This window comes from Arachis ipaensis, chromosome B08 (assembly GCF_000816755.2).
Source record: "Arachis ipaensis cultivar K30076 chromosome B08, Araip1.1, whole genome shotgun sequence".
In the NCBI taxonomy this organism is placed as follows: domain Eukaryota; kingdom Viridiplantae; phylum Streptophyta; class Magnoliopsida; order Fabales; family Fabaceae; genus Arachis; species Arachis ipaensis.
In genome coordinates this window covers 39970740-39983733 of record NC_029792.2, presented here as the reverse complement: position 1 = coordinate 39983733, position 12994 = coordinate 39970740, and positions in this window count along the sequence as shown.

The following is a 12994-nucleotide window of genomic DNA, read 5'->3' as shown; positions in this document are numbered from 1 at the left end:
GTTGAATTTGGGCCTTGAAAGCTCAGAAATCGCCCATAGCGAATTCACTTTAATGAGGTCATGTGTTGATTGTGACGCGTACGCATGGGTCACGCGTACGGGTCGTCTGGCTTTTTTTTTCTTGTCACGCATACGCGTCGCCTGGACGATGTACCTCGCTCTGAATGCTCCAAATCCTTGGTGTTGTAAATACTTCTTTATCGTTTATGGATACTTAATAGTTAATATTTGCATGTTGCATGATAGAAGGAATAAGTTGGTGAAATACCAAGGAATTTCCATGAAACCTTTTCTAGGGACATACCATTGATTGAATTGAAGAAAAATTGTGTTTACCAACTTGCTTGGAGTATTTTGTTTGTAGAACATGGAAAAGAGCTAGAACAGCATACCTTGTGAGATTTGAGCTTTAATAGATAGTTGCACTTTTCAGCCATAATGTTGTTCTTGTGTGAGATTATACTCGTTTTTTATTATGATCATTGATTTGCATGATGCTTCATGTCCTGTATTTGTGTTTGGATGCATTTAGCATGATTGAGGCCATCTTTGATGATAAACTCACTAACCTACATGGCCAACCCTTGCATTCACCTTTGTGAACCTCTTTGAGCCTATGAATCCCCTTTTATTCTGATGAAAGCACATTACTCCCCTTAAGCGAAAAATAATTGATGTCTCTGAATTACTCTGTGATTAGCATGGGTGGATTAGTGTGTAAATTCTAAGTGTGGGAGAATTTTGGGAAGCATTGGTGATAGAGGCATGAACTCTTTGTGAAAATTTTTGGGCAATTAGGTAATGCTCATACATTTCATTAATTAAAACATATGCATTCATAGTTCAATTTAAAAAAAAAACTTGTGAATAACAAAGTATGAAATAAAAGAGTAAATAAAGGATGCATATGGCATGTTTGAAAAGAAAATGCATGGGTAAAGTGAGATAGAAAAAGAAAATGGGTAGAAAGGTTGTATTGTTATCTGTACATAGGTGACGTAGGATTAGGTGGACACTCAAGCTAATCAAAGAACTAATTCTTTAAGTCCACTTAACCATAATTTATCCTACCTAAATCCTAGCCCCATTACATCCCTCTAAAGACCTCATGATATTTGTTATTCATATATTAAATATTAGTTGATTGTTAGATGACTTGCAAATCTTTGAAAAGCATGATAAAAGGAGAATTGAGTGGTTAAACCCTAAACATCGAGCGAATTGAGTGGATACACATCCGGTGAGGGGTTCGATCGCTCAATTCTATGTTCTTATGCCTCATATTGTATCTTCTTTCAAGTTCTTTAATTGGATAGTTTTGATAACTTCAATTCAATTCTTTGGACATTGATCTTAGTGCATGAACTCTTTGCGTTGGCCCTAAAATTTTCTTGTGATAGATTAGAATTTCATGGTTTGTTTCTACCAACTCTCATCATAGTACATATTGGCGATTAGCCTTAGGATAGTTGCATGCATTTAAGTAGTATATAGCATAAGTCATTTTCCCTTTCATCTATCTCCTTTGCGTGTGTTTAGCATGAGGACATGCTAGTGTTTAAGTGTGGGGGAATTGATGAATCCATATTTGATGATGCTTTTTGGCTAGAATTGAATGGATTTTCATCATATAAACTTGCACTTATTCCCTGGAATAGCATGCTTTTGAACTTTTCTCCCAAATTGCGCTTGATTATGAAAATATGCTCTTTCATGCTTGATTTAAGCTATTTTATTCCATTTGCCTTCCATTTGATGCCTTGATGTTGTTTGTGAATAATTTCAGGTGTATAAGGTAGGAATGGGTTGGAGAAAATGGAAGAAGAGCATGCAAAGTGGAGGAAACAAGAAGAATCAAAGGAGGTGAGTTCAGAGACGTGTGCATGCGCACAGCTACTTGTGCGTACGCACAGCTGCCCAATCAGAGCGCGTGGATTGTTTCGAGCGCGTCGCGCGCCCACTCAAACATCGCTTAGTGTGCGTGCACACAGCTGCTTGTGCGTACGCACAGGACGGGATTTTTTGTAAAGTGTCTGTGCGTCCGCACAGGTGTCTGCACATGACTTCATTAAAATGGCACGTGACTCGCGATTTGGGGGCTTTGGAGGCCCATTTCTGAAGTCTTCTAACTCATATTTGAAGGAAAAATGAGGAGGATAACATAGCATATCATTAGTATAGTTTAGGAGTAGTGGAAGGAAGCTTTTATTTTAGTTTTTTCTCTAAGTTTTTCATCATCTCTATTAGGGTTTATATTAGGGTTTTACATTCAAGTGCCATTTCCATTTTTGATCTTGGATTTTGCTAGCTTTCATTGTAAGTATTCTCTTATTATTACTCTTTATAGTTACGTTGTCATTACTCTTTCTTCTAATTCAAGTTATAGTTCAATTTTACTTCTCTCTTGCCATTTCAATTTCTTGTTGATGAATTTGATGTTTGATGTTTGTTTCATGCTTTCTTGTGTTATTCTTGTTGATTGAGATTAATTGTTGCTTTTAGTTTCAAGCCTTTTCTCAATTCTTCCATGTTTAAGGTTTATGCCCACCAAGTGTTTGACAAAATGTCATACATGATTTTAGGCTAAATTTTTAGCTCTTGGCTTGGGTAAAGTGAGCAATTGGGTTCCTAGAGTTGGAATGTCCAACATTTAGTTTCAATTCTTGGATTGTTAATTGTTCTTATTCCCGCTAACACTAATTTGTTGCTAAGGCAATTAGCAAGCAATTTAGGATTTGTGGGTTGAGAACACTTATGCTCATTTAACTTATTTTCCGATGTGAGGGTTGATCAAATGAGATTAATTCATCATAATTGTCATAGTTGTAGTTCCAACAAGGAAAGGACCCTTTGCTCACTCCAAGCCAAGACTCTTTTTATGCTTTGAATCTTTCATACGCTTATATGTTAATCTCTTTTATACTTTACTTGTTTATATTACATAGTCGGTTCTTTAATTTCTATATTTGTTAAATCATTACAATTTTTCATGTTCTTTCATTGCTTTATATGTTCATTTCTTCATTGACAGTCCCTTGATCACTACAATCGGAATTGCACACTCATTGCTCTAAAGTGGTCCTTAGGAGACGACTCGGGAGTCAAATACTCTCGGTTTTGAATTGGTTTTGCTTGTGACTATCTTTTGGATTAACAATTTGATTGATGGCCAATTTGTTGGGTTAGGACTATACTTACAACGCCAATTCCATTTTGATAATCAAGTTCCTAACCGGTGCTTTTGGGCGTTGTCAAATTTTGGCGCCGTTGCCGGGGAGTTCACTTTAAGTGTAATGAGTGCTACAAATTTGGTTGCTGTAAATATGTGAGTAGTATAAATACTTGATTTTTGGTTTGCTAATTGGCACTAATTGGTAGGAGGCGCCTCTGTCTTAGTATTGATAACAACTAACACTTTTTGTTTTTCTAGTCCTAGATGAGTAGATATAATTAGAACATATATACTCATTTGTTCATTGCTTTTATTGATATCATTGTGTTCTATTTTTCCTATTCATAATGAATTATCACCCTTTTGGCTTGGAGTCTAGTTGTTATCATGTTGTAGGGGGTAGCAATTTCAACGTTGGTTCAACTCAAGGTAGGGGCGGTCAATTCGAGGAAGGGTCACAAGCAATCAATTCTTGGCGACAAGGACTGTTGCGGGGCCCCTATGATCTTAACATCTATCAACCTCTCACACCTAGCGGAAACACGTCCTTATTACAATTTTGTCCATCCATATGCTCATGCTCCATACCCTCGACATGAGATACAACCATCATACCCTCAAGCTCCTTTACCCTTTCCACCACCAATTCCCTCTCCACCCACCTACCTACCGCCACCTTCGGGACAATGTAGCTTTCACCACCATCCCATCCCCATTAACTTCCCTTATGGAGAGCCTAGCTTTCAAGCCCTCATCCAAGAGCAAAGGAAATTTCAAAGGAAGCAAGAGAATTGCATGACAACTCTTGCCGAGGCTTTGTCACGTCTAGCACCCTCTCACTCCACCCCTAGTAGCCTTGCCCCTCCACCCTTTTCACACCCATCAACCCCGAAATCTAGCATTGATGCTATAACTCCGAAAGGAAGTGAGCCGCTTAATGAGATAAACCCTCAACCCGCTCTTCCGAAGGAGGAATCTATTAATGGGGTCGAGAATTTCACTAAAGATGGGAGAGAGTAGGAACTTGAGGTAGGTAGCCACCATGAGTTTCAAAAAGGTCTAAGTGATGAAGAAAGCTCACAAGCGGGAGACCTTGAGGATAAAGAAGATGAAAGTGACCCACCAAGTCTCCACAACCAAGAGGATAAGTTACCCCACCAAGAAGCAAGAAAAGATTTGAAACCACTATCACCCCATGTTAAATATCGATGGGAGAGAGGAGAAACTTGAGGTAGGTAGTCACCATGAGCTTCAAGGTAGCCACCATGAGCTTCAAAAAGGTCTGAGTGATGAAGAGAGTTTACAAGCGGGAGACCTTGAGGATGAAGAAGATGAAAGTGCCCCACCAAGTCTCCACAACCAAGAGGATAAGTTACCCCACCAAGAAGCAAGAAAAGATTTGAAACCACTATCACCCCATGTTAAATATCTGTTTCTTGATTAGGAACATAAATTTTCGGTGATAGTGGCAACCGATCTCTCCGATCAAGAAGAGCAACAACTCCTTGAGGTTATCCGGAAGTATAAGAAGGCGATCGGATGGAGCCTGAGTGACATTGTGGGAATAAGTCCTCAAGTGTGCCTCCATAGGATTTTCTTGGAAGAAGGTGCCAAGCCGGTTCGACAGCCGCAAAGATGGCTAAATCCCACAATCCTTGACATAGTCAAGAAGGAAGTAACTCGCCTCTTGGAAGCGGACGTCATTTACCCCATTTCCGACAGTGAATGAGTAAGTCCGATCCAAGTAGTGCCGAAGAAGTCCGGAGTAACAATGGTGAAGACGAAGAGTGGAGAGCTTGTGGCCACCCGAGTCTAGAATACTTGGCGAGTGTGCATTGATTACCGCCGACTGAATCAAGCAATGCGAAAGGACCACTACCCGTTGCCGTTCATTGACCAAATGTTGGATCGCTTGGCAGGTAAATCCCATTACTATTTTTTAGATGGATACACAGGGTACTTTCAAATTCACATAGCTCCTGAGGATCAGGAGAAAACTACTTTTACTTGCCCCTTTGGAACGTTTGCGTATAAGAGAATGCCGTTTGGCTTATGCAACGCACCGGCAACGTTTCAAAGATGCATGACAAGTGTTTTCTCGGATCTTTTGGAGGATTGTATGGAAGTCTTCATGGACGATTTCAGTGTGTATGGTAGCTCCTTTGATGCTTGTTTAGGGAACTTAGTTAGGGTATCTAGAGCGATGCACCAATACTAACCTTGTTTTGAATTTTGAAAAGTGCCACTTCATGGTGAAGCAAGGTATAGTATTGGGTCATGTTGTTTATAAAGACGGAATCTCCGTCGACCCTCAGTGAGGGAGATCCGTTCCTTCCTTGGTCATGCAGGCTTTTATCGTCGGTTCATCAAGGACTTTAGCAAAGTCGCCTTACCTCTCTCCCGCCTACTGCAAAAGGACGTGGAATTTCATTTCGGAGAAGATTGCAAAAAGGCTTTTGACAAGTTGAAGGAAGCGCTAACCACAGCCCCTATTGTGCGAGGCCCAAATTGGAATCAACCTTTTGAGATCATGTGCGACGCCTCGAATCACACCGTAGGTGCCGCGCTAGCACAACGCGATGGTAACGCTCCCAACACTATAGCATATGCATCAAAAACTTTGGATTCGGCTCAGTCGAATTACACCACCACCGAAAAAGAGCTTTTAGTCATTGTTTTTGCTCTAGAAAAATTTTGACCTTATTTGCTAGGCTCTAAAGTGGTGGTGTATTCGGACCATTCCGCTTTGAAATATTTGCTAAAGAAGAAGGAGTCAAAGCCTAGGCTCATTAGGTGGATATTACTTTTGCAAGAATTTGACTTGGAGATCAAAGATAGAAGTGGATCCCAAAATCTAGTGGCGGACCATTTGAGTCGGCTCGAACATTTAACTCCGGATCCCACTCCTATCAATGATTCATTTTCCTTAGATACCTTCCAAGCAATATCCCATAGCACCCCTTGGTTTGCCCCGATAGCTAATTACTTGGTCGCTCACGTTTTTCCCTCACAATTTTCAAAGCATCAAAAAGATAAATTGAGAAGCGATGGTAAATACTATATTTGGGATGATCCACATCTGTGGAGGTGTGGGGCGGATCAAGTAATTAGAAAGTGTGTGCCAGAATCTGAGTTCCAGTCTATCCTTCAATTTTGCCGCTCATCTGAGAGTGAGGGTCATTTTGGCCCGCAACGAACAACGAGAAAGGTTTTAGACTGTGGATTCTGGTGGCCTACTTTATTTAGGGATGCCAACCAATTTTGCAAATCCTGTCATCATTGCCAGAAATCTGGAAATACCTCACAAAGGGATAAGATGCCCCAACAACCGATGATTTTTTGCGAAATTTTTGATGTTTGGGGCAAGGACTTCATGGGGCCATTTCCAAATTCCAATGGGTTTGTGTACATATTGTTAGCAGTGGATTACGTCTCTAAATGGGTGGAAGCAATTCTTACCCGTTGCGATGACGCTAACACCGTTGCTTCATTTTTGAAAAATAACATTATTTGTAGATTTGGGTCACCACGAGCAATCGTGAGTGACCAAGAAATCCATTTTTGTAACAGGAAAATTGAGGCGTTGATGAAAAAGTATGGGATCATTCAGAAAGTTTCTACAGCCTATCACCCCCAAACTAATGGGCAAGCGAAAGTATCCAACAGGGAGATCAAAAGAATCTTAGAGAAAGTGGTTAATCCACAGAGGAAGGATTGGAGTTCTAGATTGGGAGATGCATTATGGGCCTATAGGGCCGCCTACAAGACCCCAATCGGAATGAGCCCATTCTGTATTATTTTTGGGAAGCCTTGTCATCTTCCGGTTGAAATCCAACATAGAGCCTATTGGACGGTGAAGAATTGCAATCCGGACTTAAAGGGGGTGGGTATGGAACGTAAGCTTCAATTGGAGGAATTAGAATGCCTTAGGCTGGAAGCATATGAGAATGCTCAGCTCTACAAGGAAAAAGCTAAGGCTTTCCATGACCAGAATATTAGGAGGAAGAACTTCAAGACAGGTGATGAAGTGCTTGTGTACAATTCAAGGTTGCGATTGATGCCCGGAAAATTGAGATCTAGATGGGACGGGCCATTTAGAGTTGTAGATGTCAAGCCTTATGGGGTGGTGGAAGTGATTCACCCTATCAATGGAGTTAAGTTCAAGGTTAATGGTCATAGGGTGAAGCTTTATCACACTCAACCCAAGAATGCCAAGGAGTTGGAGATTTTCCTCTTTGGAGAAGGTTCCAAGTGACCAATGAAGCCATGCAAGTCCAACCTAGGGCTCTAAAATAAAGTGCTTGGTAGGAGACACCCCACCATGGTAACATTGTTCCAATTTTATCTCTTATTTATAGCCTTTTGAATTATTTGCTTTCTTGTGATATAATGATTAGCTTAGGTTTGGTTTGATGATTTTGAGTTGAATAAGTTAAATTACTTGTGGACTATGAAATTGTGCTTGTTTGCATGATTTGGAGTTCGTATGTTGATATGCAAAGGATAGGAACCTTAGTTTTAAAGAAAAAAGAATTTGCTGAAACAGGGCATCTGTGCGTACGCACCAAGCTGTGCGTGCGCACAAAACTGTATTTTTCACCATCTGTGCGGTCGCACGATCCTGTGCATCTGCACACACCTTAATATTCCCTCTGGTCGCAGGGCCAGCACAGCTTGTGCGTGTACGCTGCCCTGTTTTCTCTGATTTGTGCGTGCACACAACTGCGTGTGTACGCACACGTTCCCTTTCATGCTTCATCTGTGCGGCCGCACAGACGTGTGCGCCCACATACCAATTGCAGACCCCTCTGGTGGGAGCGAGGGAACAGCTTGTGCGCCTGATCAACCTCCCCCATTTTTAGCCTCTGTGCATGCGCACGCACACATGATTCTGTCCTCAAGTATAAAAAAAAAAAAGAGAGAGAGCCTGTCTGTGCGGTCGCACGTCCTTGTGCGTCCGCACGTCTTTATGCAACCTCTCTGGTTGCAGCGATCACACGCCGTGTGCGTTCGCACCCTTTCTAAGTTGCGCTCTCTGTGCGTTCGCACAGGTCCCTGTGCGCCCGCACACATTGCGTTCTGAGCATTAACAGGGCAACCTGCCCTGTTGAGAGGCAGCCCTTTCTTTTCTTCTTTTCTTCTTTTCTTCATAGCTGCTCTCTCTCTCTTCTCTGCACATCTCTGCCGGTCCCTGCCGCCGGCCATCGCCGCCGTCAGCCCATCGCTGGTGACTTCTCTTTTTCTCTTTCTGTTACTTCTCTTCTCTTCTCTTTTCTTTCTTTCTTTTTTTTCCTTCTCTTTTCTCTATTCACCATCGGTGAGTTCTCTCTTCCGGTGCTTCTTTTTCTGGCAAACCCAAATGCCGTGATTTTGCAGTGGCTATAAGAAGTGCCATTGTTCCTCCCTAGTTCTTGTTCTTTTCAACCTCTATATCTCAGGTTCTTGTTTTTCCTTTCTATTTAGGGTATTAATATTTTTGCAATTGCTTTCATTCCTTTTATGTTGCTTAGATTAAATTAATTGCTTTCTTTGTTGTTTCTTTGTATTGCAAAGTGTTGTTGCTTGATTGTTGGATTGGTTATGATAAAATTTGAGCTTAATTGTGATGAACTTGCACATTGCATACCACATGTTCGATAAAATACCTCAATGAACATTTTGTTTGATTCATATGACTTGGTCATCGTATGTGTTCAATTTATCTCTCGATAGGCATATTGTATGAATTGTGCAACTTCTATTGTGACTTTTGATGGTAATTAAGTGAATTGACCAATGCAATTCCTTGTTTGTCGATGTGCAATTTTGGTTGAAAATGCATTGTGTTGTATAAGACCCAATTGACATTGTTCATCTTGAAATTTTAATTCGGCAATCACTTTACGATTGTTCAACTTTTAATGATGTCTTGATCAAACATCTTTTGGCTTCTAATTAAGAACATTATATGTGTGATTACCACTTTTTGAGGATGAACAATTGACAATTCCCTTTAGGTGCTTGCTTGAAGTTGCTTGCATTTCTCTTTTTTATATTTGCAACTTGAGCACTAAGTCGTGAAGCTTTGAGCTGTGAATTGCCTTAAGGGTGTGATTGCTGTGATATCCGGCCGGGGTGCGTGTTCCAACCACGCGCATCATTGGAATATACACACCGTGTTTTTGTAAATCACACTATTTCTATAAGCTTCTTTTAACCTTGTTAGTGCTTCCTCAATGATTTTACTTTATTGTTACCCTATGATCTCGAAATTCTTTTATTTTTATTTTTAGGATGAGAAAGAAAGGTAAGGCACCGGTTACTTTGCCGCTTGAGCAAACCACCGCTCGCTCTCCTGATTTTTGGTGGAATCGCCAGGGTGATAGACCAAACACCTTGGTTAACCGAAGAGCTGACTCTCAATACGAGGCTATTAAAAAGCGTACAATCCATTGGGAGCGGCCGTTGAAGGTTCCAAGCTAATACAAGGCGACTATTCACCAAAGGATTGCCTCGCTTCATTGGGAGTTTCTCGAGCGAGAACCCATTGAAGTCAATGAGACTATGGTCCGGGAATTCTATGCGAACTGCCAAGATTGGGAACCAAAGTCAGTTTTCCTTTGGAGAAAGATGTTGGATACATCCAATCAAGCTCTAGAAGCTGTTCTGAACATCCCCCACATTCCACTTGAGAAGGATTAATATTTCAAGATAAAAGTGGATGTCTTCAAAGGAAGAGTATCTCTAACTCCCATTCTTGAGAGAATAGGCCGTCCTGGTGCATCTTGGGAGTATAGCAAAGGGAGAAATTCTGTTTTCACTAGTATTGCATACTCTGATTTGAATGCTGAAGCTCGTATATGGCATCAGATTATGGCGGACTACATCATCCCGAGCACCCACACTACCCATGTGAGATTTAGAACTGCTTTGCCACTGTGGGCTATTATGCAAAGGAAGCATATAGCCATCTTGCCTTTATTGCACAAATCGATTTGGAAATTGGTTGAGAAGAAGAATATCAGCATTCCATTTCCGTCGATGGTGATGCGCTTAGCAAACGTAGCGGGGGTGGAGAGGCGACCAATGGACATTATGTTCCGAGTTCCTAGAGGTAACAAGTTCATTCCGAGGGGAGATTTAGAAAGATCAACAAACATTACACCCTCCGAGAGGAAGACACCCACAGCACCACCCTCAAATCTACCAACTTCATCAACTGCTTTACCCTTTCTCCGATCTCTTCTGGATCTATTCTGAGACATCTTGCACGATATCCACCACATGGAGCATTTGGAGCACAAACGTTTTGAGTGGATAGCGACAAATCTAGAAGGAAGAGACCCCGGCCCAATTCCTATAGCTTTATCCGAGCTAGCTGGGGAGGAGCATGATGCAGTTGACCAACTCACTCCTGAGTCCACCAGCTGAAGGTGACCCCTCTTCATTCTCCCGGAGCGTAAGCATGCACGGAGGACCGTGCACAGATTAAGTGTGGGGGAGGATCGATGATTTCAAAGGGGTAAAAATTTCTCTTTTAAAGACACTTTGCAATGCTTCTTGTAGTACTTATTCTTCATTTTGAGTAGCTTTATTCCTATTGCATCTTGTTTGGTGCTGTAAATACTTCTTTATCGTTTATGGATACTTAGTAGTTAATATTTGCATGTTGCATGATAGAAGGAATAAGTTGGTGAAACACCAAAGAATTTCCATGAAACCTTTTCTAGGGGCATAGCATTGATTGAATTGAAGAAAAATTGTGTTTACCAACTTGTTTGGAGTATTTTGTTTGTAGAACATGGAAAAGAGTTAGAACAACATACCTTGTGAGATTTGAGCTTTAATAGATGGTTGCACCTTTCAGCCATAATGTTGTTCTTGTGTGAGATCATACTCCTTTTTTATTGTGATCATTGATTTGCATGATTCTTTATGTCCTGTATTTGTGTTTGGATGCATTTAGCATTATTGAGGCCATCTTTGATGATAAACTCACCAATCTACATGGCCAACCCTTGCATTCACCTTTGTGAACCCCCTTTGAGCATATGAATCCCCTTTTATTCTAATGAAAGCACATTACTCCCCTTAAGTGGAAAACCATTGATGTTCCTGAATTACTCTTTGATTAGCTTAGCTGGATTAGCGTGTAAATTCTAAGTGTGGGGAAATTTCGAGAAGCATTGGTGATAGAGGCATGAACTCTTTGTGAAAATTTTTGGGCAATTAGGTAATGCTCATGCATTTCATTAATTAAAACATATGCATTCATAGTTCAATTAAAAAAAAAAACTTGTGCATAACAAAGTATGAAATAAAAGAGTAAATAAAGGATGCATATGCCATGTTTGAAAAGAAAATGCATGGGTAAAGTGAGATAGAAAAAGAAAATGGGTAGAAAGGTTGTATTGTTTATCCTACCTAAACCCTAACCCCGTTACATCCCTTTAAAGACCTCATGATATTTGTTATTCATGCATTAAATACTAGTTGATTGTTAGATGAGTTGCAAATCTTTGAAAGCATGATAAAAGGAGAATTGAGTGGTTAAACCCTAAACACTGAGTGAATTGAGTGGATACACATCCGGTGAGGGGTTCGATCGCTCAATTCTATGTTCTTACGCCTCATATTGTATCTTCTTGCAAGTTGTTTAATTGGATAGTTTTGATAACTTCAATTCAATTCTTTGGACATTGATCTTAGTGCAAGAACTCTTTGCATTGGCTCTAAAATTTTCTTGTGATAGATTGGAATTTCATAGTTTGTTTCTACCAACTCTCATCATAGTACATATTGGCGATTAGCGTTAGGATAGTTGCATGCATTTAAGTAGTATATAGCATAAGTCATTTTCCCTTTCATCTATCTCTTTTGCGTGTGTTTAGCATGAGAACATGCTAGTGTTTAAGTGTGGGAGAATTAATGAATTCATATTTGATGATGATTTTTTGTTAGAATTGAATGGATTTTCATCACATAAACTTGCACTTATTCCCTGGAATAGCATGCTTTTGAACTTTCATCCCGAATTGCCCTTGATTATGAAAATATGCTCTTTCGTGCCTGATTTAAGCTATTTTATTCCATTTTCCTTCCATTCGATGTCTTGATGTTGTTTGTGAGTTATTTCAGGTGTATAAGATAGGAATGGTTAGAGAAAATGGAAGAAGGGCATGCAAAGTGGAGGAAACAAAAAGAATCAAAGGAGGTGAGTTCAGAGCCGTGTGCGTGTGCACAGCTACTTGTGCGTACGCACAGCTGCCCAATCAGAACGCGTGGATTGCTTCGAGCACGTCGCGCGTCCATTCAAGCATCGCCTAGTGTGCATGCGCACAGCTGCTTGTGCGTACGCACATGATGGGATTTTTCGCAAAGTGTGTGAACGCACACGTCTGTGCGTCCGCACAGGTGTCCGCGCATGACTTCATTAAAATGGCACGTGACTCGTGTTTTGGGGGCTTTGGAGGCCCATTTCTGAAGTCTTCTAACTCATATTTGAAGGAAAAATGAGGAGGATAACATAGCATATCATTAGTATAGTTTAAGAGTAGTGGTAGGAAGCTTTTAGTTTAGTTTTTTCTCTAAGTTTTTCATCATCTCTGTTAGGGTTTATATTAGGGTTTTACATTCAAGTGCCATTTCTATTTTTGATCTTGGATTTTGCTAGCTTTCATTGTAAGTATTCTCTTATTATTACTCTTTATAGTTACATTGTCATTACTCTTTCTTCTAATTCAAGTTATAGTTCAATTTTACTTCTCTCTTGTAATTTCAATTTCTTGTTGATGAATTTGATGTTTGATGTTTGTTTCATGCTTTCTTGTGTTATTCTTGTTG